Source organism: Falco punctatus (assembly GCF_963210335.1).
Source record: "Falco punctatus genome assembly, chromosome: 7".
Classification (NCBI taxonomy): domain Eukaryota; kingdom Metazoa; phylum Chordata; class Aves; order Falconiformes; family Falconidae; genus Falco; species Falco punctatus.
The window spans coordinates 64,540,161-64,565,305 of NC_137587.1; the positions used below are offsets into that span (position 1 = coordinate 64,540,161).

The window sequence follows — 25,145 nt, forward strand, 5'->3', positions numbered from 1 at the left end:
TATAGTTTTCTTTTTTAATGTATATTAATATATCACTTCTCTAAAGAATTAAAAGGGCTGCACATGGATGTGCCTTGTGATATTTATGCTGTTGGCAGACATGTGTGTACACCCACACAGATGTACACATAGAGATACATACACCCGTATGGCTACACACACTCATATATCATTCACAACCCTATTAATACACGCATATATATACACACATATATATGGGATTTGGCTGCTGTACCTTGGCTTTCAACAACATCATTATTAGCATTGTTTTATGACACATTTGCTGTAGCATACAAAATGCCTAGTACAACAAAAAAAAGCACTGAAAAGAGGACTAATTGCTCTATAATTTATAATCAAGTGACTTCTTCAACCTATGCTTCTTTATCTTAATAACCATTCATTTGTGTCTGCCTAATTTATTGGAAGTGAAATCTTGTATTTGTTCCACGTTCATCTTATCCCTCAGCTAACCTTGTCTTCATTATTAACCTACTCTATTGTTTCATATTCCGCTTGGCAAGGAAGAAGGGAGATTCCCCCAAAGTTTTTCTTCCTTTTCTTGTTACTTTTCACTTTACTAAAAACTTGCATTCTTCTAGGCCTGAAGTATAAAACCACTTCTTTTTGTTGACAAGGTGTGTTTTTTCATTTCTGCAGGCCTGGCTGTGGGGGTGAGGATTTGAAGTATACTTTTCACAGAAAAACAGATAAAAGTTTTTACTTGGGGGTTCTTTTCTCTCTTAAAGGAGGGACATTCTCAACTTTCATGCTTTGGTCCCCCTGGTTTTTGTCCTTTCCTTTTGACACTTTCTACAGCTACAACACCGATAATTTGCAACTTCATAAACAAGTTTTTTGATTGGATTACCCGGCCTGGTATATGAAAAAGAGTTTGCTAATAGATGATTCTGAAGGCAAGTGAGTTTTCTCCAATTTTAACAAATGGAGAAGACCCAGGTGCACTCTCATTGTGCGCTAAATGAAATACCCTCTTATTCATTTTTGTAATAATAACTGTATTCCACAGACTATGCTTTAATTGTAAATAATCCCCCACATTCTTTCAGTGTAAACTCTTTAAGGAGTCATGAATTTTATTTATACTCTCTCACTCTTTGAGAGTCTTTTGTTTATTTGCTGTTTAGTTCTTTGTGAAATAACACTCCCAGAAGAAAATCCCCCTCTCTGCTTAAGGAATTAGCCCAGAGACAAAAGCAGGGAATTCTTTAAGCCTTGTTTTGTGCTAAGAGAAATGTTTGACATTTCTGTGGAGAGGTGTTTAGTTTGGATTCATTAGGTCTTAGGGACTCTTTTCTCTTTTTTGGCCTTTCAGTTTCTGTCACTGTTTTTTTTCTGTGTTTGGTAGACTGAAGAGAATTTACCAATGTGTAATTAGGTTTCCTACATTTGAATAGCAAAATCCAGTTGTGTTTTAAATAGGCGAGCTAAGCATTCCCCTCAACCAGCAGGCCCAAACCTGAAACCTGCTTTGTGAGCGGACGAAAGAACGGCAGAAGGAAGAAAAAGGCTTCCCCAAGGTTACTTAATGCTTGAAACAAACACCAATAAGGCTCCACTAGCGCAGCTCCATCAGTTGTAGCAAAGGGGGAAGCTGTGGTCCTGAAAAACACAGAGTTTCCCTTAAAACTGGGCCTTAAAATGGTAAAAATATATATGTGATGTGTGACGTGGAATTGGTTCCTTCCTCGGGTTTATATGGCTGGAAAATTATCAACATAAATTGATAATATGCAGTATTACTTTTAATGGTATATAACAGCTTTATAAATAAGGTCCATCAAATTAGAATCATTAGCTCAGCCTGATGTATTTAAACAGTTTGTCAAAAGCAACACAATAGATGATCCAAGGGCAGAAATACGCCTGGAGCTGCATAGCACAGGGCTTTTGTTTGGGTTGTGAAACACAGGTAAGACTGTTAGGAGAAAATGGGACTGCAATTCTAAAACAAAAAGAGTAAATTGTGGGTTTGTAATAAGAGATGAAGAGGAAGCAGTCCACTGAAACAGCTGTTTTGATCATTTTGAGCTGTTTTTGTCAGTACTAGCACTGGGCTGCTTCACTTTTGAAAATGGCGGAAAGGAATGTGCTGGCAATTTCAAATTTTTTTTCTTCCCAGATTCTTATCAAAGTGGGAAAATGACCCAAACTGATCTTTCCTGAAACAGTCTTCATTTTCAAGCAGTCAGCAAATTTCCAGTGAATAAGGAGTTTTCTTTACAAAAAATCCCAGCACACTACAATTTGAAACCTTGTTCTTAGCCAAAGCTGTGTTTATAGGTAAAAATAGCCAGAAGTTGTCCACTGAGGCTGTGCAACATAGTGGAAAATCAGCAGGCTAAAGACCCAGCAGACTATAAAAAAAATCAACCCTAACCTACACATGCCATCCCCTAGACATTAACATGGCGGTTTTACCAAATTTATCTTTGTACAGAAGCTTTGCCTCATTTCTCAGTCCTCCTCTTTAAATGTAAATAGGCTGTTAAAGGACATTTTTAATAATGAGTTCCCTACTTATTTAACCATTTCATTCAACATTGCCCAGATTTATTGACTGTCAGAGCTTTCTTCCTTTTCTGTGTTCTCTGGGACTTCCTTTCTGGGTGAGGAATGCCATTGCTGAAAAACAATGTTATTTAGCTGGCTTTTTAAAGCTACAATAGTTGTGAACTCTAGATCATTTTTTATTTACTAACTGACTGCTGCCAAATACAGCCAATTCATCTGGTGGAAAGACTTCATGCAATAGCTAAAAAATCTGGAATATTCTTCATTGGTATATCTGGCAGTAACCACCTGTTGCAATGCCAAACATACAGTGTGAAACATATCTGGATGTTGACAGACTTCAGTTTCATTGCAGAGCATCACTGCTATAACATAAAAGTTTGCTTTTCTGCCTTTCAAATATGCTGAACACCTGCTCCTCTCATTGTTTTCCTATTTTATTATTGCTTTTTTGTCTTTAATTCAAGTCATAGTTGTGTTTTCTGATTGATAGAGGAGCTCTCTGGAGTTTTTCCACTGACTTCAGTGATTTTGGTACTGGTCCCAGAGATATAGGTGAATAGTTATTTGCACAGCCCTCTGTTTGTATGTACTGATGTGCCATTTGAGACATTACAATTTCCCCCATAATACAAGCAGAGACAACCTAGAGTCCATGAATCCTTTCCTTGAGGAACAAAAGAAGGAAGCTGTTGAGAAGAAGCAATTAGTTACTATGAGGCTGGGTTTCACCACAAATATCCTCTTTTCCACCCAAAACTTTCACCTCAGCCAAATTTGAGAGCCTTGGATATTTATTTAGGAATTCCATAAATCGCACAGCTATACAGCATCTGGTAGTCCCAGCCATGGCCAGTACAAGTGGTATACAGTAATGCCTTGTACATGCACAGCAAATCTGAGACCCTTTGGGTGGATGCATCAGATTTACTGCATGTGCTCAGGTCTTCTGTCAGCAAGCATGCACAGGAATCTGTAAGCAAGTGCTTCTCGCGAGCCTATGGCTGCCAAGAAAAATCGCTGACAAAAATGTGAGCGACGCAAGCTTCTTTTCCCTTTTCCAATGAGAAGCCCTTACAAGGGAGACTTGAGAAGGCACATGACACTTTCCCTGCTGTCATACCCAGAGCTCCACAGAGGACTCAGAGGGCATAACTGCACATATTCCTGGTGAAAAAAATATTGGGATTTAAAAACCAAATGTTTATTTGCTTTTTTGTTTTAAGACAATTTGATATTGTAATTATTTTGATCTTGAAACAGGTCAAAGGCAATTCAGTCCTGCCTGATGCATTCTTTCCCCTTCTGTAGGTTGTGCTATACCTTATATGATGCTAAAAGATCCTCCTTTGTGGACTACTTTAAGTAGGCAAAGTGCCTGCATGGGAGACATGGTATCTTGGGTCTACTGAGCAGCAGAAGTCCTAGCTGGATGCTGGTTCCTAGAGATTCAAATTATTGCAAAGCCCCTTTCAGAGAATGTGTTAAAATTCCTAATAGAGCTGGGTTCATGAGTATCAGCATCCTTTTAGACAACTCAGTGCAAGTCTATGCTCATAGCACCATCAAAAGAGCAGTGTGTTAGGATGCAAAAGTGTAACTTAAGAAACTGGTACTGACCATATTATAATGCCATTATGCAAACTGAAGGCGTAAGATCAGCTAAAGCAATGTCCTTAGTTCTTTCTCTTAAATTCAAAAAACATGAACTGATGATATTCAGTTTATATACAGAAGGAGGCAGGACCCTGTTTCATTAGCCTCAATAAGCTTTGGGTTAATTTTTCATCTCCCATTCTCCAATTTTCTTTTAATAAAAGACTGCAATTATTACTATTAAGGAGGAGGAAAAATAAGACAATATCTTTAGACATAAATGAATTCATAATTTCATTATTTTTCCTATATTTCCTCCTGTATTCCAATATTTCCTGTAAGGCAGTAGCCCATTCATGACAGTGCCAGTAGCAGAACTTTTAGAAAAGGTGCATAAAATCCTGGATAATTATGGAGTGAATTTCCTCCTTAACTCTATTAGTCAGTAGTTGGCTTCTGTCCTGAAGCATAATTGTTTATATCCCTAATGTATGGTTTCATCCCGTGTAATGTAACTGCGGATGGTCTCATTATCCATATAAGTGTTTAATAAATCCCTTTAATCCTGCTAAACTCATGCCTCAAAGATACTGTATTTTGTGGCAGTGAGTTCCACATGTTAATTAACTACTTACATAAGAATGATCCTGAGTATAAGTTTTTGAGAATTTTTTATTAGAAGGTTCACATAAATTCACTTTGACACCAGTAGCTGCTGTTTCTTCTGTTTTTGTAACGACACCCTAGTTCATCAATCAACAGTAAAAAACTAGCGTTTTCCAAACAGTTAATTTTAATTGGGTATTTTGAAGTATTCACACAAAATGGATGCCTGCTCTGTCTTCAGCAGAGATATCATCAGAGACCACAATTGCTCTTATCTGTTTCATGCACAGAAACACAAATACGACCTGTGAGCCCACTTAAGGTGGGATGTGACTTCTCAGATGCTTAGCAGATGGTGCCTCAGGAGAGCAACATCCTGCCTTTTTGAGAGGAAGCATCTCCCAGTTTCTTGGCAAATTTTGCCTCCAGTTTGGGATACAACAGCTCAGCCCAGGAGATCATCCTGGGCAGGCTGCTGGTCAGTCTTCTGCCTCACAAATTTACACAATCTTAAAGCAGCACACTGTGTTCTGGCAGTGATCATTCACCTCCAAATTGCCATAAAATATTCTCCTGTCATCACATCTCTTAAAGATGGCACATACTGGAAAAAAAAGATTTAGAGCCTGTCAACATCATGTTTAGTAGATCTGACACCACCGGACAAATCTGCATTATCTTTAGGACACTGATTCAGTTTTGGGAAGCGAAGGAGTCAGGGTGCAGGGCTCCATTGCTAAGCCCTGCTCTGGCACCCTCCACCTTTCCTTTCCCTCATCTCAGGAAGTACCATTTTCTTCTCCAACCCAAGACTTAACCCTCTTTCAAAACAAAATTATTTCAAAGACTAAAGATTAAAGGTAAATTATGTAAATGGTGACACCTGTGATATCTAAGGCACCCAGATGTACCAGAAAGAATATAAACTGATTTCTAAAAGAGGATTGCAGCCACCAAAAGAAAAAAAAATATTTTCAATATTCACGCAAAGAAGTAAAAATACTTCAGAAGCTCCCAAAATATACAGATTGCTCCTTTATTGTTATTGAAAGCAGTTTATTTATACCTTCCATTGCAGCATGGGCCATAGCTTTTTAATGGGAAAGAATTAAATCTAATGTTACATTTTCCAACAATTTAAAATGCTGATCCTGCTTTTTTCCATATACCAGCTCTTATTGCTCAATAAAATGTTGGGGTGCTGTTTCTTCTGAAGTGGACAACATAGAAAAATCAAATACTTTTTTTACAAGATGAACCAAAGAGGATCCCTGGGTACCGTTAACAAAATCAAGCCCACTTTTCCATAATGGGAGTCAGATCTGAGAGGACTGTAAGTTTTCATTTGAAGATATTTGTTTCCATTATCATTTTTTGCTTTTCCTTTGTTGCAAAGTGGACTGTTTTCTGAAGTTGGCTGTCACTTTTGAAATGGAAATCATGATGAATTATGGCACATTTTCCTTGCTATGCTTTATCAAGCTCATTAGAGATGATGCATGGTCTGAAGTTAACGCAACAAAAGAAAAAAAGTAACATAGAAGGCTTCTCTTTCTTATCGCTAATGTTTACATATGGAATGAAATCATCCTGTTCCACTTGTTGCACTCAATGACCACCTCTTACAGGAATACTGAACCCTCTCATTGCAGCTGCAGCTTCCCTGTAGTTAGAACACAATTCCACGCTCCAAAATTTTAAGAGCATAAGTGATCCCAAAATTTTTGTCCCTCATTGTCACTATCTCATTCTAGATTCATTTTGACAAGGAACACATATGCCAAGAAGCTTTTCATAATTTCACAATGTTAAATGTAGAGAAATCTGAATTTGTTCTGGAAGAGAAGGTTTTGAAGAGTGTATTTCCACTGAAATAACCATGTAACAAAAGATGTTTTCTAAGTCTCATAGACGCTGACGCATCTTATACTACAAGCCAAGACTTTCATCCAAAAACTAAACAGCTGTGGTGTAGTTTTCAGGCACTTAATATTTGCATAAACACATTTTTTCTTTTGCAACTTGGATCAATCTTTATGTCAATAACAGAGAAAACCTCCAAACAATTGTTTGAAGGGAAGAATTTAGTGAGGTTCTTCAATATTTGAAGGAGTTCTGCTTATATATTTTAGAGGAAATCTAATATCAGGAAAAGTTGGACACTATTTGAACTAGCTGGAAGTGTTTGCTAGAAGTGTTTCCTTATATGGGCCCAGATTCAGAAAAGCACTTAAGCACACGATTAACTGTTATCACGTGCTAAAGTGCTTTTCTGGATAGGGATCCGTTCTTAAATTGTAGGCACCAGGGCTAATCCAGCAGTTCTGAAAAGGCAGTGAAATGTTGCTATTTGATTTCCCTGGACCTTGTCTGACCACTCATGGACTACCAAATCAATAGTCCAGTGCTATAATATGAAAATGTGAAAACGGGGAACAAAAATTAAAAAGAAGTCTGGAAAAGCAAGTGTGCTGTCAAAGAAAGAATGGCTGTTGCTGGCAAGGTAACTTTTAATTTGAAAGGCAAGTCCCTCATATTTTGAGTAAAGTGCATTAACTGGTGCAGTGCCCCATGACTATCTATTGTAATTGTCCACAGGCTGACAAACTGACATTTAATCCAGGAAAAACAGAATTTAATTGCTAAAACATGTTGGAGTTTGTAAAGCAAGAACGTGCATCTGGCAACATGGAGATGCTGCAGTTTTGAAAGCCGTCTTCTGGCTTGGTCCTTCTGCACAGCAAGTAGATGGGTTTGAAGAGAGTCTACTACCTGTGGCCTTTGTTTAAAGCAGCTAGAAAGAGGGAAGGAGTGTGCTGCATTTTTCTACTAGTTTAGGTTGTAGCCACATTTTCCAAGCTCTGCTCCAAAATGAAGTGAGATTGTTATTCTATGCAGTCACTGCTGTGGTTTTCTTTGAATTGTGCATTTGCCTTTGTAGACCCCTGAAAATAAAACATCTCGAAGTTGATGAAAATGGGGGAAAGAATCTTGTTTGCATTGGACTTGTTAAATGTGCAAAACCAGTGTGGTCATCTCGATAGTTAAATGGGAGGAAGTGCGTGATGAGGAAGCCAAGTTTTTTTTTTTATCTGCTCCCACCTTTAATGCAGAATCACCATGAGCCTCCTGCAAATCCATTAACTTGCCTTGGTTATGTCTAGACTGTGGGGATAATGCTTCACCGTGCAACCCACAGGCCTGACTCAACACCTAGCCGAGCTAGCCACCCCTCCCCGTCTGAGCACTCAGGTCTCCTTCCTAAGGAAACCAAGATCCTCGGGGAGAAAGAGCCTGGCTTTTGCCCCAGCACAGATTTGGGATATGGCCAGGGCATGCACCTGGAACCTGGAAGCAAGGAACTATCTGCAAATCTCACAATTCAAATATACCCTTAGTTTTTCTACCTGTAAAATGGGCACCAGGGCTCTCATGAGAAGTCAGCAGCTCTCATCACCTGTCAGAAGTATCGAGAGGTTTATTTAATTAATGTTTATAATAATGTTTCAAGATGCCAGATGCTACAGTGCTGAGCTCTCTCTGTAACTACATCAATAGCTAAAGAGGAGGGAAGACACTAAAGACATGCAAAGCATTCTTAGTTTCTTGCTGATGCAAATTACCACAGGTAATTAAGAAAAGCACTACAAAAGAAGGCGGTAGAAGTGAAGGCTTAAACATGAAGAAATAATGACTTTTTTAGAATTTAAGTGAAAAATTAATCAACTAATAAAAAGAACTTAGCATATTATAAGCTAACTCATTCTTTTATAATTGAAACACATAGGCTCGCCTGCAAATTGCTATGAAAAATAATCCATAATATAACAATGGTTTTATTTCTTTATACCTTTCATGTAGCATAATCATCATTTTGTCTCTTTCACGCATCTCTGAAGAGTGAAAGTTGCTAAATACTGATTTGTAGAATCAAGCTACCAAAGCACCTCCTTACTCAGCAGAGAAGCAGATCTTGTCTGGGCTGGGAGGCGTCGTCTGAAATGTTCAGAGTCAGAAACTCTGCCAGGGTCAGGACTCAGCTTTTCTTATTGATCACTGTGCTGCATCATACAGACACATTTTGCAGACCTAAAGGATCCCACGAGGACATATATATTTATATATAAAGTAGATAGTACCAAAAAAAAAAAAAAAAAAAAAAAAAAAGAAATCATAGGGTCTGTGCAGTGTTTTTTAGCGGGGACCCTTTCAGTGTCAGGCACATGTCTGGTGCACAGTTTCATACCCCAGCATCGGTGGCCTCCAGTTTCTCTCAGGATGTTTCCAAACCCTCCTTAGCCTCCCCTTCACCACAGCATCAGGGCTTCTTCACAGAGATCTGAAAATCATCATTTTTCTCTGTAATTCTCCACTCAGGCATAGCCCCACACAGACTTGTGACGTGGCCTAATTGTGCTGAGCAATATCCCACCTTAATAACTGGCAATAACTTTTGTTTTATGTCCAGGTTGTTAATCCCTTTACAAGGGCTATAGCAGCTGTCAGATGAGGTCAGGTATGAGTTCTGATTTTCCACCGTTGCATTTAAAGAAATGTTTTTTAAAACTCTTGAGCAATTTTCTTTTAGCAAATAGCAGATATTTCCTCACTATCACTGCATCACGTACCTGGAGAGGTAAGTAAAAACCAGTATGCTTTCAGGTGATAATTTAGCACTTGCATAATCACATAGGGATGCGTACATTACAAATCTGTATTACAACTATAGGAGTTAGGCCAGGAAAGCCTTTAAGAAGTTGTTGTCCTAAACAGTGCTTTGAGGCAAAAGCAGATCTAAACCATCCCTTAGAAAGTCTGTTCAACCCACTCTTATAAACCTTTAATACCCAGGGAGGCTGTGGAAGCTGCTAATGTGCTCCAGCATAGTCAGAAAGCTTTCTAACTGGAATCCTCCTCTTGCAAATTAAAGCCATGCCTGATTTCTTGTCCAATTCTTAGTGGACATGAATAATTGATCTCCTTCCTCTTTATAACAACCATTTAAATATTTGAAGTCTGTTATCATGTACCTCCTCAGTCTTCTCTTTCCTAGACTAAACAAACCAAGTTCTTTCAACCTTTCCTCATAGGTCACTTTTTCTAAACCTCTCATCATTTTGGTTGCTGTCCTCTGGACTCTTTCTGATATGTCTGCATCTTGAAGTGCGGTGTGTAATGCTGGACTTCAAAACTGCAGCCGTCTCAAGATGCAATAGCATCATACTGTTGACTTATACTCAGTCTGTGGACCAGCTCTAACCCCTTGGTTCCCTTCTGCAGAACACCCCCTTTTTATTGTAGTACTTTCAAGCTGTCTTTATTGAATTGCAGGTCACTTCTCCAATTTAATAGAATCATTTTGAATTCTAATCCTGCTCCAAAGGTGTTCGCACCCTGGCAGCTCGGTGCCATCTGCAAACTTGATAAGGGCATGCTCTATTGCACAGTCCTAGAGGTTAGTGAATATTGAACAAACCAGGCTTAGGATAAACACTTGTAAGATCCCCACTGACATGACCACCCAGTTTGATAGCAAAGAATTGACATGTACTCTGAGAAAGGTTTTCCAGCTAAAAAACTTTCCTCAGCAGACAGTGCTGGGGAAGCAACAAAATATTCAGAAACAGCAAAGAGTAAAAGAAAAGAATTTGGAAAAGGATGCTATAAGATCTTAAAAATAGTAAATTATCTTGCATCTAAATGACTGTAATATGTGTTTCTTATTGTGTCTACTGCTGCGCAAGCAAAGCTTAATGTGATGTTTAGATTACTTTAATAGCTTTTGTTAATAAGGCAGTTTTCCCCACATTTTTTATTTCATTTTAGAATGAAAGCAGTCCAACCAGTGCAAAGGGGATAAAATCATCTCATGGTTGTATTTCTTATGTCTTTTATGTAACTTAAATATCTGTTCCCTAGTAAATTGTGGAACATTCGTTCACGGAGTGTGGGTGGAACCTTAGAGAACAAAGCACTTTAGCCTGACCTGGGCTAAAGGAAGATATTTCCCAAAATGCAGGCTTCAGTTTAGCCTGGATTCCACAGCCCGCTGCAGGAAGAGCTTATTCTAGCCAGTGTTTTACAGCTTCTTGTCTCATTTTATGGGGTTTTGCTGTATGTTTAACGGTCCAGGCACTAGTTACTTAAGTCTGCAAGAGAAACAGTCTGTGGTTGTTGGTTTGGATGTCAAGAGTGAAACCTGTATGAAATGAAATCATTGAGCATCATTTAAAGATGCTTACAGAATTTCAGTCACATGAAAGAATGAGTACCTTCCCCCTTCTCCTTGAATATTCTATTGACTTAACCTTTTTCTTCTTCTCAGTAGTGTGCTTAATAGAAGAGCTGATTTTCTACCCTGACCACAGGTCTGAGAAGTCAATTTGTTTCAGTAGCTTTGATTACTTCCAGCAACCTACCTCATAGAAATTCACGGCATCCAATGAATTTCAGTAAAACACATCCTGAACTACATTTATAGCATGCAACGATTTGATTCTAGAATTAAAGCACCAGAGACTATCTAAGAAGCATTTCCAGACAGGCAAAAACCCTTGAAATGACAAGGGTTTGGTCATCTACTCATGTAACATCTACTGATGTTATGCTAACGTGAAGACTGTGAATCGCCTTAGGAGACAGAAGTTCAGGTTTCTGTATCTAGTTTGGAAGTCAATGAAAGTCTCTCTGCTAAAGGTCCAAGCAGGAGGCATATTTCCGTGGCTTTTCAATTAACTTCTTGTCCTTGGTTTCCCTACCTGCAAAGGGAGTGTGGAGGTGCTTACCTATAGGTGCAGCATGCTTTTGTGGCTGAGGATGAAAACTGGGAAGTATTAGATAGTAGATGCCAAATAATGGTTTAAATTAGTATAAAATGCAAGCTAGAAAAGCCATCACCCAGTAGCGGTAAATAAGATGGAGCTAAACTTCTTCCCTCACAGTTATACTGGGTCATCTGACCCCACAGAAAAGTAACAGGCAGATGATCTTTCACAGCCAAAAGTGCATTATTAATACTGATTTTACATGAAATTAGGTTTTGCTTAGAAAAATTAAGAAACCATAGATTTATCTGAAGAAGAGAGGAAACAGGAGACATAAAAATAGCTTGCCATTGTATTAATGTCATCCTAGGTAAGCAAAAGTCTCTTTTCTTTATTTTCTTTATTAAAGAAAGAAAAATCACGCTTTCTAAATTCCTGTGGAGCATATATATGAAGACTAATTCATTAATACCTTGAAAATGTAAGCAACACTATAGTGAGCCATTGTAAGGAGCATGAAAATGTTACCAAACAAATGTTTTATATCTATGAAGAAAAAGTGGCTGAAAGAGTGAAATTCCAGAGACATTTTCTGGGCTCCTGCTTTGAGTAACACGAACACAATCTTCCTAATCCGCCGCTCCTGCTCTGACATTCCAGCCTCATGCATAGCCATTGGCAAACTTGGAACGCGCATCCGGTGCATTTTTTTGGTTGAAATGCTACATCTGGCTTAGCTGGCAAGTGTTACTATGCCTCTAGAAAGTAAGCCAAAGTGAAAAAAAAAAAGGGAATCTTAACTACATGCAGGAAAGGATTACTGAAATATACTGTCCTCTTTGTTTCCTGGAAAACTGAAACTGCATTTATGGCCTCTGACCTTTGGAAAGATGGCCCCAGAAGTAAACCAGCTACCTAAGAGTTAATGTATGCAATGTACTATAAGTATTTCATTAATTTGCTTATTAAAAACATGAAAAGCTTTTGCCTCTTTGACACCCAAACAAAAGGCAAGCAATTGGGAGACTTTTGACCTGAGCTTATCAGATGACTGGTGTAATGCTGTCAAACCTTCCCCACTGCTTGCAAGTAGGGTCACATTTTAGAGGTGTTTATGACATTTTAAGGTTCATAACGCCTATCTTTGTCAACATGAGAATGATGCAGGTCAAACAGATGGGTTAATGAGGCCAAGCACATAAGTAAAACCTACAAAAGAGATTAATATCTAAATTAAAAATCACAATTTAAATAACCTGTAAAGCAAACATGTTCCACCAAAACCTAGAAATATCACAACCTGCTTGTACTTGATCATAAGCTTTGGTGCCCACTGGCATAACATAGGCTTGGGAGTTGGATATTTTCAATAGTAAGGCAATATTAGACAGCTTTGAAAATCTGAGGACAAAAATGTTGTGAAAAACTTACAGTTCTTGCAATTTCCTTTCACCCTTTTTGAGATGAGGAATGTATATCATCTTCTTAAACATCTCCATAAACAGCAATTTCAATGAAAATGAAAAAAAATTTCTCAAGTCATACAAATGGCTTCACAGTGCAGTATGATCTTTGGAGGAAAAAAGAATAGGTTGAGCTTAAATTTTGCAACAAAAAATGGGCACAAGCTCAGATCATTTAAAATTCATTTAAGAATATTTGCACCAGATCCAAGCAACAGAGAAGTGAAAAACAACTAACATAACACAGAAAACATTTGTAAAATCTGGAATACTTTCAAGATGTCATAGGCTACATCTACTTTCTCAAGGCAGTTGTGGCCACAGGAGCAGATCAATAGGTTGGAGCTGTTGGTACTGAAGCTTCTTTATCTCCCCTACAGGGGAGGTAAAGACACAGGATTGTTTTGAACTTGATTTAGTCCGGATCCCTGAACAGAAATATCCCAGTGTGATTCCAAGCTTTCTGGAGGTCTAGTCATTGGTTTGGCCTCTTATTCCTGTAATAGGAGTTGGAGAACATTTGGCACATGCCTGGATCAAAGCCTCCAGTTTAGTTTTCTCCAAACAGAATCCAGCTTATGTGCTGCAAAACCACTCTGCGAACTGAACCACTGCATGGTAAACGGGACAGTCTGGGGGATTTGCTTCAAAACTGCATCACTGCTGTGAATCACAGCACTGATGTGGATGCAGTCATAAAAGCCTCCCAAAAGCCAATTTAAAAACAAGCATCCCAAAGGAGACATTACTGGCAATTCCTGATTCAGTGATAAGCCTGTTTTTCAGGATGGAGAATTTTTCTCTAATAACTTGATTTTCTGAATGCATATATTCTAAAACATTGGACAGTGTATCATTAGGATCTAGGCTAAGTAAAGGGTCTACACTCGTCTGGCTTTTCATTCTAAATTTCAGTCCAGTATGTTGTTGTGGGGTTTTTTTCATGCCAAGAATCAGATAAAATGTACAGGGAATAACAATATTCTTTGTGCAAACAAGGGATTTTACGTATATTAAACACACACGTAAGTACATACACAGACTATACTGGAGGGCTAGGAAGTATACAGCAGTTTGACAGGACAGCATTTTCTCTGCGGGAAAATGTAATGAAACAGGTGTGTGCAGGGAGTTTTTCTACTCTATCAGTGCTTCTAAACATTCACTAAAAGACCCTTGAATTTAAAAACTTCTAAACGTAGCAATATTTCATCAATACAAATGTGTAAAGCACCCTGACTGAGGAGACTTTTCACAGAGCCTGGGTGAAGTCTCTGGGACAGGAGAAAGGTATTGTGGAAAACAAGATGTCATGATAAAATCAAGACATATATTTTTGTGTTGTTTTTTTTTTTATTCTCAGAAAACACCAGTGTTTTATGATAATTGAAAATTCAGAGAGATTGTTTTAGTCCCAGGTTTAGTGGTGGTTGCTTGGCTGATGATTTTTCTTGGGTTTTTTTTCCCTCAAGATAAAGGCATTATTATGATGGTATTATTATAATGATTGTCTTAAAAGCTTTCTTATTCCCACCTAGCACTTTCACAAATTCTTTCCTTCTTCCCCCCAGCATTAGGGCTTCTTGGAATTTTTAGTATTATTTCAATTATTTGTAAGAAAAACACAATGTCATTGCATTCAAGTTTTCCCTGACAGAAGTTGCAGAGATTTTGGGCTACAATAATTGCTTAGCTGAAGAAATGCCAAAAATAAAAACAGAGTCCATCTTAAAAAATAATAGTAATAACTTTTAGTTAGCCTGATCATATGTGTATGAACTATTTTTCAGCATTTTTTTGATGATGAAGGTGTCTGTGTGATATCTTCTGAGACGACAAAAGATCCACAGAGAGAGAAATGTAGCTTTGCGTTTAGGATTAGCAGATATTCCTCTACCTAAATTCAGACATTCTACAGATATCCACAGAGCACAAAGAAGCCCCAAAAAAGGAGGAAGACTCCCCCCTGCTTCAGCCTCTCCCATAGGTCCCCAAAGCCAACTAAGGAGATAAAAGAGATAAGCATATCTGGTTTTAGAAGAGCTGAAAGTAAGATTTAACTTTGTCACGCTTACCTAGTGGCTCTACCAACTCCTGCCACAATGTTTATCACAAGCATCTCTACATGTGCATTTTATTAGCAATTACCAGCATCCCAGTGATATCTCTGGGATCACGACTAATGGTTAAGATGGATGGGTACACCTTCACGTGCCAAACAAATTGGTACCAATATGCTACACTGTATTTCAAAGACATATACTAACAACTTTTTCTAGTCAGGAAGCAGGGTCAAAGCAGGTATCTATATTGATAAACCTAAGTATTCATACCTATATTTCTTAATTTCTGTCTTGATTACTGAAAACATTTCTGTTTGACCCAATATTTTTTTTTAATTTCTTTTTTGCAAAAAAACAGGCACGAAGAGGTGATTTTTAGTTATTTACTTTCATGAATTTTGCATGTGCATATTGGGTATTCTCGGAGCAAAGCCTCAATGATATCAAACAAAGCTGACCATCACAAAGTGAGATTAATATGGACCAGTGGAAAGGTATGGAAATTCACTGAGTTAATGGTGAAAGAGACCATATGTCCTCTGACACCTTGACTTGATGGAATGCCTCTCCATAAATGCTTCCTTAATGCATCCCGTTGTGCCTAGGTGTGGGATGACGTATGGTCTGCCTCCGTCCTTTCACGAGCTTTCATCCCTTTCATTTATAAGCCGTGTGTTCTTATAGTGAAGATTTTCCTGTTTATCAGAATATTAGAAGAGGGCAATTAGGGGTAATTGCTCAAAACGTTTGTTAGATGCACATGCAAGTCTATAGGTAATATTTGGATATCAGCAACTTTGGGAATGGTTTTGCCAGGGCTCTCCATAAAACATAACTCTTCTCCCCTTCCTTCTCTTAACACTTGGGTTCAAAGCATTTGCAAAGATGATTACTATTCTACAATCTTTTTTAAGCACCCTAGTCTCTGATATGTTCTGATAACAGGAGTTGTATGTTTCTTTATCAGGACAAAATAATTACTAGCAGTATTATTTTTATTATTGCAGTCACCCCTAGTCAGTTCCACATCCATAACAGTAGGGCCTAAATAAACAAACAATATACAGGAAGACATGGTCCCTGCCTCAAAATGTTTATGATCTAATTTAAGACAAGGCACAACAAGTGAGTATAACAAATGTTCAACACAGATTCAAAATGTAAACATACGGTAGATAGGAAAATGGCCATAAATTCCTGTATCAAAGATAACACCTCTCAAAGTCTCTTGCACAGACTCTGTAACACGAAACATGGAAAGCAAAACACACATGGGGGGGAATGCACATGTTGGCATTGCTGCTGAAAATTCAAGTAAAAACTATTGCAAACTAAAAGCTTTTTTGTGTTATTTAGGAAATACATTCAGGCCTAAGAAAATAAAATATACAAATTACTGTGATTCAAAGAGTTGGGATTTTTCTAGTGTGGACACTAATATAGAAACATTTTGTAGCTGATACTAAAACAATAAATAGAAGAAAGTGCATGTATGTGGCTGTTCTTTAGTTTTATGTTATCTAACATAGGAAAGACATCTGGAGTGTTGGTTTTATTGTTCGTTTATTGCTTTATTGTTTTGTTTAAAAAGGTAATATTGTCTCCTTTGGATCTGGTAGTGACTATAAGCATAACAAACTGTGATCCTGTGATTAAGCAGTGGAGCTGAATGTATGTGGCATCTAGGGAAGTTCCTGAACTTGTCCATATCCAGATCTGGTTTGGGGCCATGCTCCAAGTCAGACCCATGCGCGATGCTGAGAGCGTGCACCTAAGCTCTCTCCAGTCACCCTTATGCCTACATTTAGCACCTAGATATGTTCAGATGGTCGGTCCATAACCAGGTCCCTATTCCATCCAGGGCCTCTGAAAGTGGGCATGACACACCTTAGAAATGTTTCTCGCTGTACCTCAAGTAATTTGCGGCAATGAAACTCAAAGGTCACATCCTAAATTGGCCTCAGTAAACAACCTCATGGGCTGTCACTGTAGATATAGTACTTTGCTCCAGCAGAGTATTTGGGCCATATGCTTCTGTGTGAGTCACCTCTGAAGGTCTTGGAAAAGCTGGTTGTTCTGTGCTCACCCTTCCCTCTCCCCCTTCCCTTTGTCTGGTGAACAATCATAAGCCTCAAGATCAATAATTACAGAGTCAGCTTTACCAACAGGTAATATGCAGGCACACAGGTTCAAAATGTAAACATAATATAGGAAGAAAAGCAGCTGTAAATTTATCTCCTGAAGATAACGCCTCTCAAAGTCCCTTTTGCAGACTTAATGAAATAAAACACACTGAACACCAAAGGGATTGCATAGCAGCCTAAACAGCGCGTTGGAACTATCCAGGCTGCCTAGGTTTAGCTCCAATGACCAGGAGGCTTTCCTTGGACCTCCCCACTCCCAAATTATCTGCAGTGAGCCCCACACCATTTCCAGGGAGAGCTCACTTAGCTGAGCCCCGAGATGCATGGTCTTTGTTGGGCTGGATATTGAGATTACAGATTCTGCAGCTTTTTTACTGCAGGGATTATTTCTGCTTTTGCGTTGGACTAAATTTCCCCTCTGCTGTTACCAGGCTCTCTGCTGTGAGGCAATTCTTTGCTCAGCTTCCCTCACCTGCCTGCTAGCAGCCTTTACTGCACAGTCTTTCATATATAGATATAAAACCCCACTGTGCAAAACACTCTATTCATCCTGGCACTTGCATGCTATCTGTTATTGATAAATATCAATATTATCATCATTAGCAGGGCAGAAAAATTACCATTATTATCTATTAAAATGGCTGCTTATATAAAGGGGGTTGGTTTGATGGTTTGGGGCTTTTTTTCTTTTCTTTTTTTCTGGTTCTGAACTCTATTATGAAAAGACCGTGAAGGAAATAAGGAAGAAAAAGGAGCACTCTACCGTATGAAAAACTACATTCAGTTTCTACAAACAAATTAAAATCACATATGGAAAGAGGTAGCTTCCACAAGAGAAGATTAATGAACATACACACTGGCCTGAGTTCTGCTCTTAGGTGAAGTCAATGAAAAAAAGCAAATGCATATTTTTGGCCCATTACATCATTTCTTACAATGTTTTCTTAATATAAACCCAAATCCAGGGACCAGATCAACTCCAAAATCTCTCAAGTTTTCTCTTGAGCAATATGAAATCTTATGGAAAATGATTTCTAATATCACAGAAAATAGAACACGTTCAATACAACTGGGAACACACTTATTTCACACAAATGAAAGAAATAATCCCACTCATTCTAATTGGAGAATATTTTTCTGGGGCAGTGATTTTGTCAGTTGTAAAACTGATTAATGCTGTAATTCAGCAGGATACTTAAGCACATGTTCAGTCAATTCTTATTCAGCAAAGCATTTAAGTACTTTACGCACATGCTCAGGAATTTCAGCATGTGCGTATGGGCCAGATATGGAAGTGTATAGCGTCAAACGACACAGAGCGGTACTGAGCAGGTTTCCAGCCATTGCCCAGCAGTCATGGAGTATGATACACTGACTGCAGTAGTGTTTTGGCAGCTCCCTTCATCTTGCTATGGGATGCTATATGTGCCCTATTAAATCAGGTTTGACTATGAAATGGAGCCTAAGGCAATATTTTTGGTTTAGACCTAACATAGCATTTTCAACACCAGTGACCACAGAGACAGCCCAGTCCCTTTGCTAAGGGGATAGCTGCACGTTGAGCTGCATTCTGCTTGAAAGCAGCATCAATGTGGAGGCAGAGGCAAGTTTGCTACCCTGCACCTCTCAGACTCCCTCTTCTTGCATGCACCCACGTGGCTCACCTCCCCACTTGCACAATCCCATTTCCTTTCCACGCTCGTTGCCAAGACAGAGGCAGCTTTGGTTGGAGCCTTGCAGCAGGCACAGCCCCAGCAGGCAGGATGCATGTGGCTGGGAGAGGCTGGGGGAGGAGAGCAGATCGCACATGCTGAGAGCACAGGCACGAGGAAGCACATTTCTCTCTCCTGCTAGGGGACATATGCAGGCACATGCCTGTGGTTGCAATGACAATATGACGTAAAACAACAGGATTTGTGAATCCCCTGTGGAAAGATGCTTAGAGGAGAGCATGGCAAGCAGTGAGAGCAGTGGAAGGGCTGCTAGTGCTGGAGGAGAGGAAAATCCCCTCCAGTGGTGATGGAGAGAGGGAAGAAAGACAGAGCTGGAGAAGGATGACCAAGCATATCATTAGGCAAATAAAAACCTCTGGATCATCCAGAAAGAGCTAGAGCAGGGGCAAATCTACTATTTTCCAAATTGATTGATGGTGGTTGCCATCTTGTCCAGATGATCACAACGTTCCCACATCCAACCAGATGGATCCAAATGTTTTGCTGTATTTTTTCCCCCGGTTTCCTTAAACTGATACACAGAGTTAAAAAACAGGTGTCCTCAGCATGAAAAAGTAACTATCTTCAACACTCAACTGAAAATCAGCCAGTACAGAGAAGACAGGATTAAACTACATAAGGGAAAAAAAAGTATTTTTAAAAAGTTAGGTAGTTTTTATAAAAGTATGAGAGAAAAATAGATACATGTTACCACTGACCACCACAAAAACTTCAGCATGGGAAGTCTGGAAGCAGGCTGATGCTTTGTTACGGGGAGGGGGGGGGCATTGTTCAGACATCTGTTGAGATCAGAATCAGATAAATACTTTCAGTTAAAGTTATACAGTCTAAGCATTTCACCACGTATGTATGAATATTTAAGGAACAGTATTTCCAAACAGTACCCAGTTTTCTCTTGAACTACACATATCCACATGTATATGATTGGAAGCCACCTAATTTCTTTGAACATGTATGAAAACATGTGATGTCTCTAAAACTTACCATGAGCAGAACTTTAGAAACTTGTAAACACAGAAATATGTCAGATTATCAATCAATAATCTGCCAGGAGCTCTGCAGGCAAATCTCTTACAACTGAAGGCACAACCTTTTAGTGAAGACAAAACTGCACCTCTTCTCTGACACGATGGACTTCTATCTTAGAGTGGCCAACAGGTCCTATAAAAAAATGCTTTTTATTATGAACACAATTCAGCTTTAGCCTTTTAATAAAAACAAGAAAAACAGCACCTGTAAGAAACCCAGAGAAAATGCAGCATGAAATTTAATGCAGGAGACTTCTGGCATGAAAAGCTGAGCTACAGATTCAGGATGGGTGGCCCAAATACAGATGCACATAGAAATATTTGTCTTTGACATGCCTGATGGAACACCAGGAATGAATAATTTCCCAGTACCTGAGAAAAAAAAAAAAAAAAAAAGATGCAAACTGCCTGTTTTTTTTAAGGGAGCAGCTACAGATTAATAAAGATAAGTGTGCCATTGTGATAGAAACTTTATGAAGTACCAAAACTCTATCCTGTAAATGGTGTCTAATCTAAACCATCAAACAGCTCAGTTTGTCTCTTTCTTCCCCCATTTCACCCATTTCATACCATTTCACAGGGAACAAAAGGGGCATAGCCATACTTTTCGTAGTTCTGGTCAAGTTTTGCAAATAACTTCAGGAAATACTTTTTACTTTGATTTTCAAAGAGAACCTTTCCATGTGTCATTTGGAAACCTTATATCATCCATAAACATATCTAAAACTCTTTCAGGGTGATAATCCTATAAATCAGAAAACATTGTAAATATATATAAAATTAGCCTTGTATAGGCTTTCACAAAAAAAAAAAAGTAATTTGGCATAAAAACCCAAATTATTTTTTAAAGTTCTTAACTGAATGGGAAAAAAAATTTTGAACCGTATTATTAAACAGAGTAAGAATAAATTAAATGGGAAAAATGTACAGTCCAAGGTATCTCAGAAGGGATGGGATGGTCACTACCAAGGGAAACGGCAAAGTACAAAGATCATGAATACAAGAGGAGAAAGCAGGGCACAGTAGGTGAGAATAGAGGTGGGAGGAAGATCTGTAGCACAAGACTGGAGGAGACAGACTATGATTTCCTAGACGGAATACATAAAAAGCACAACAGAACTCCTTTGTTTCAATTTTATTTTAAAACCACCATCTTGTCTGGGTCACAAGTCAGCACACCCTTACAACAAACTGGCTCTACAAGTTTTTCACTGCTTTAGACTGTGTTACTGTGTTGTACTTTAAAACCAGTTTTTCCTGTGGTCAACAAAAAGTCAATGAAAAAGAACAATACAGCTCCAGTTGCATTTTTGGTCTGCAGTTGATAACATTGCTTGGATGCATTTGCACAAAATAATTTCTGGTATACCTCTCTGTTCATACATGCATTCAAGTTAATAATGAAAAACTGCATCAATGGACCTACTAGCACTAGTCCAGTTCTTCAGGACTACTATTATTATTATTACTAGTATTATTATCCTTTTTTTCTCCTTCCTACTTTAAATTTTGAATTAATTTGGTTTCTTCTAGAAATCAAGTCAAGGCAATTCCAAATATATCCAAAACCTGTTTTAACTGGAGATAGCTGCCTGAAGTCACATAGGCAAGGGGGTTGCTAAAAAGAGATTTTTGCAGGACAGCAATTCATGTCAGAGATTCGTAATGCTGAATTCATTTTCATTATGTTGATTGCACTTGTAGCTAACAAGTTTCTTAAGACCGATACGTCTTCTTGTCCCCTTCCATCCTGCACATTGACCCTGATGAACCAACTTGAGGAGTTTGCACAGACTGTTTGCGGAAGTGTTTGTTTAATAGACTGATTAATATAGACAGGAACTTTCCAGAGCCCACAAAAACACGTAAGTCTATAAGAAGTTCCATTAAAACTTAGGAAACTTTTCTTCTCCCCTCATACTGGTTACCCCTGTGTGTCCTTCACTTTTCTTTCTTGCCCGGTGCTGGGAATGGCTTCCACTCTCTCTCTCATTCTGCACTTCATGACTATATGCTAAAGTTACAAGGCTTCATACAACACTCCTATTTTTAGCACTTAGCTGCTAGTTCTCATTGCATTTCCTGAGCAAGATAATATCTTTTTCTGGAATTTTGATATGGGTTTGTTGTTATTTCCAAACTGATGAACATGGCTAGGATTGATGGAATCATCTGTGAATAACGTGGATTAATTTTTGGCATTTGCTGTAACTGAGCAGTTATTTACAGATATTTTTTCCATTATGAGCTAGCTGTGAGTACACCTGTAACATTAGCAGATATACAGTTTACTCGTTGTGCCAGTCACAGGAGGTAGCAGTTAAACAGTGAAACACAGTGATTTTGGCTTTTTGTACTTATTTCCCCACTTGTTTCCCACCAGTTCCAACCGGTTTAGTAGCCCTCTCACATCTAATATTCTGAAAACTAATTCCATTCCAATCAAGTGATCCCCTTGATTTACTTGATCAAGTGATTTACTTGATTTAAATCATTAGGCACAGCTGGGGATTGAGCCAAGTTGTACATTCATAATTATGTGCACACTCATCATGAGATGAGAATTGAATCACTTGATCAAGTAAAGCCACCGTCAAGGATCATTATCCCAGTTCTCCATATTTATACGTGGATGGAGAACCAAATAGGAAGCTTAGGTTCTTTGCCTGAAATCCCAACACAATTTAAGACCCCTTTGAACTGCCAGGCTGGCAGCATCAGGCTGTACCCTGACCCTAAGGGGTTAGGAGCACCAGGAGCCCTCCAAGGGTCTCACCACAGCAGTCTGCCTCCAGCATCAGCAGGTCCTGCACCTCGGTGCTGGGAGCAGAAGAGGGGCTCTTTCTCTTCTGCACACCTTTTTCATGGATGTGTAGGGCTGTTCACAGCCCAATGTGAAAACACAAAGTTGTCTTATGCAGGAGCCCACTCCTGTTCCCTAAGCTAGGGTGAGGACAAGGAGCCCTGTAGGATTCTTCCTTTAAGAGAATATTCCCTTCCCTTTAAGAACAATATTTTAATTTCTCCCTTCCCCACTCCAAAATCTGAAAAGTCCTATTAGCCACTCTGACAGCTACACATTAGTCCCTCCTTGCTACACATTAGAACTCAGGAACTCCCTCTCCTCCATGCCCTCACAGCTGCCACTGTCCGAAACAATCTCCTGGAGGATAAATTCTTCAAGAATAATAGACTTTAAAAAGGCCATGAAGATAAAACTCTGTAAAGAAGGAAGGAAAACCAACAATGGGAAACTGCCCTATCTAGGTTAAATACATATTTTGGTATACATACTATTTACGCAATAGAGCCTAATGGCTTCTTCAAAAGCCATTAAGGTGTATTAAGTAAATATATAATTTGGTACATGAGCTAATTTTGAAAACACATTATTCTGTTTGCAATACATTCTTTCAGGTCTGAAATCTACTCTTCTGAAGTGCCTGAAGAGTGACTCACAAATGGATCTTTAATCCACAGCAAGGAAATCACCTCCTAAAACCAGACCGGCTGTCTTAAAGTTTGCATAGATGGCTGGAAAGAAAAGAGAAAAGAATCCATATGAAATATTAACCAGCTGAGTGCTCTCCAGTGTACTGAGTCTAGGGGATAAAACATACCCCCAGTGATACTCTATCCAGTTAATGCAGAATGTGCCATCTGAAATACCACTGCATGTGAAATCCACATGTGAGGGCATGCACTCAGATACAGCAGGAGGAGGGTTAGAGGAATGCTGCCTTTTGCTGTGAAGTAAAAGAAATGAAATTAAAAGTGGTGTTTCAGGAAAGAGCTATTTTGTATTGCATAGTATGTGAATTGATGTAATAAATGACAACAGTAACTCCTTTTTAGGGATTCATCCAAGCTAAGACTGCAGATCCAAATACTTTGACTTTCAAAAAGGTTGGATCTAGGACTGAAGTTTTCAGTTTAGGTCATCTGTAGTAACAGTAATAATGCTGCTTCTCTCTTACGTAGAGGATTGTGTACCAATGCTGAGATCTCCATGAACCTTCTAACCTTTTTTTGAAGGTGAGACACAAATATCCTTTCTTCTTATGGTGTATATTTTGCAGCAGGAATTCCCATCTCAAGATGAGCGTGCACATCATTATGAATGTACAGCTTGGCACAGTGGCCAGCTGTGCCTAATGATTTAAAAGTCAAATAAAAATAAGGATAATCCACGTGCGTTTCTGGGGAAGGCTGTGAACTTTCTTCCACTGATGGCAGCACACACAGCAGTAGATGGTAGACTGACGAATGAGTGGCTAATCAATCTGTATATTATGACAGAGGGGAGCAATATTTGTTTTTGAAAGTCATGATGCAGGCTAAGAGATAAAATGTTAACCTCTTGAACTCTCTGAGCACAGGTTTGGGAGTGAGGAAGTCCTGTGCTCCAAATCCAATTATCCAGAAATATTGACCTGTCCTCTTATACAGATTACTCTAGCTATTTATCCTAAAACTTATCATGGTAATGTCTGATATACAGAAGTACTATTTTTTCCATTCTGCAGATGGGGAACTGAAATAGAAAGAGATGAAATCACTTGCATCAAGTCACATAGGAAGTTGTTGCATGATCTGGGCGCCAAATTACCTCAATTTTGCCTCAATACCTTGATTACAGGGCATTCCTCAGAAAGGCCATGCTGGTAACAAAACAGCGTATTAAATGAGATGTGATTAAACTCAATATAAATGATATACACTAATAAAACAGTTTTCTTTGTCTGAAAACAGGAGGAATTTAAGACAAGGAATGGGGTGGGAGGCCTAGATTGAAGGAATAATATTCAATGTTAAGAAAATGAAGTCATAAAATCTTTGTCAAGCATTGCTCAACTCTTCAAACCATATGGAGCATGACTGCTGGGCTTCATATAATGCCCCAAATGTTTTTCATTTTCTATTCCACCGTTCACAGCAAAGGCACAGTGCTGTAATCCCGTCCTTCCGTTAACTACCAATTGTTTCTTTTGCCAACCTTTTTGCTTTAAAATATCATTTTTTATGAAGGATAATGTTATATAGTGGAAAACTGTAAAAATTTTATGGATAGCCTTGGTGCTGAGAAAATGCATTCTTTCAACAGTTTTATTATATATATATTTTTTGTCCATTACACATTTACAGGGTTTTCTCCATTGTATATATGTGTGTTTTATAGTTCATTCTAGACAAAAGGCATTATGTTAACAGTG

At 38.6% G+C, this 25,145-nt stretch overlaps 1 long non-coding RNA gene across 1 annotated transcript in view; it reads right to left on the reverse strand.

Moving 5' to 3' along the window:
• LOC308067459 overlaps nt 1–25,145 on the reverse strand; it is a 71,177-nt gene continuing 46,032 nt past the window's right edge. The window contains exon 2 of the long non-coding RNA XR_013929624.1: nt 1–25,145. This exon is cut by the window's right edge and continues 9,242 nt beyond it. This is a non-coding gene — a long non-coding RNA (uncharacterized lncRNA).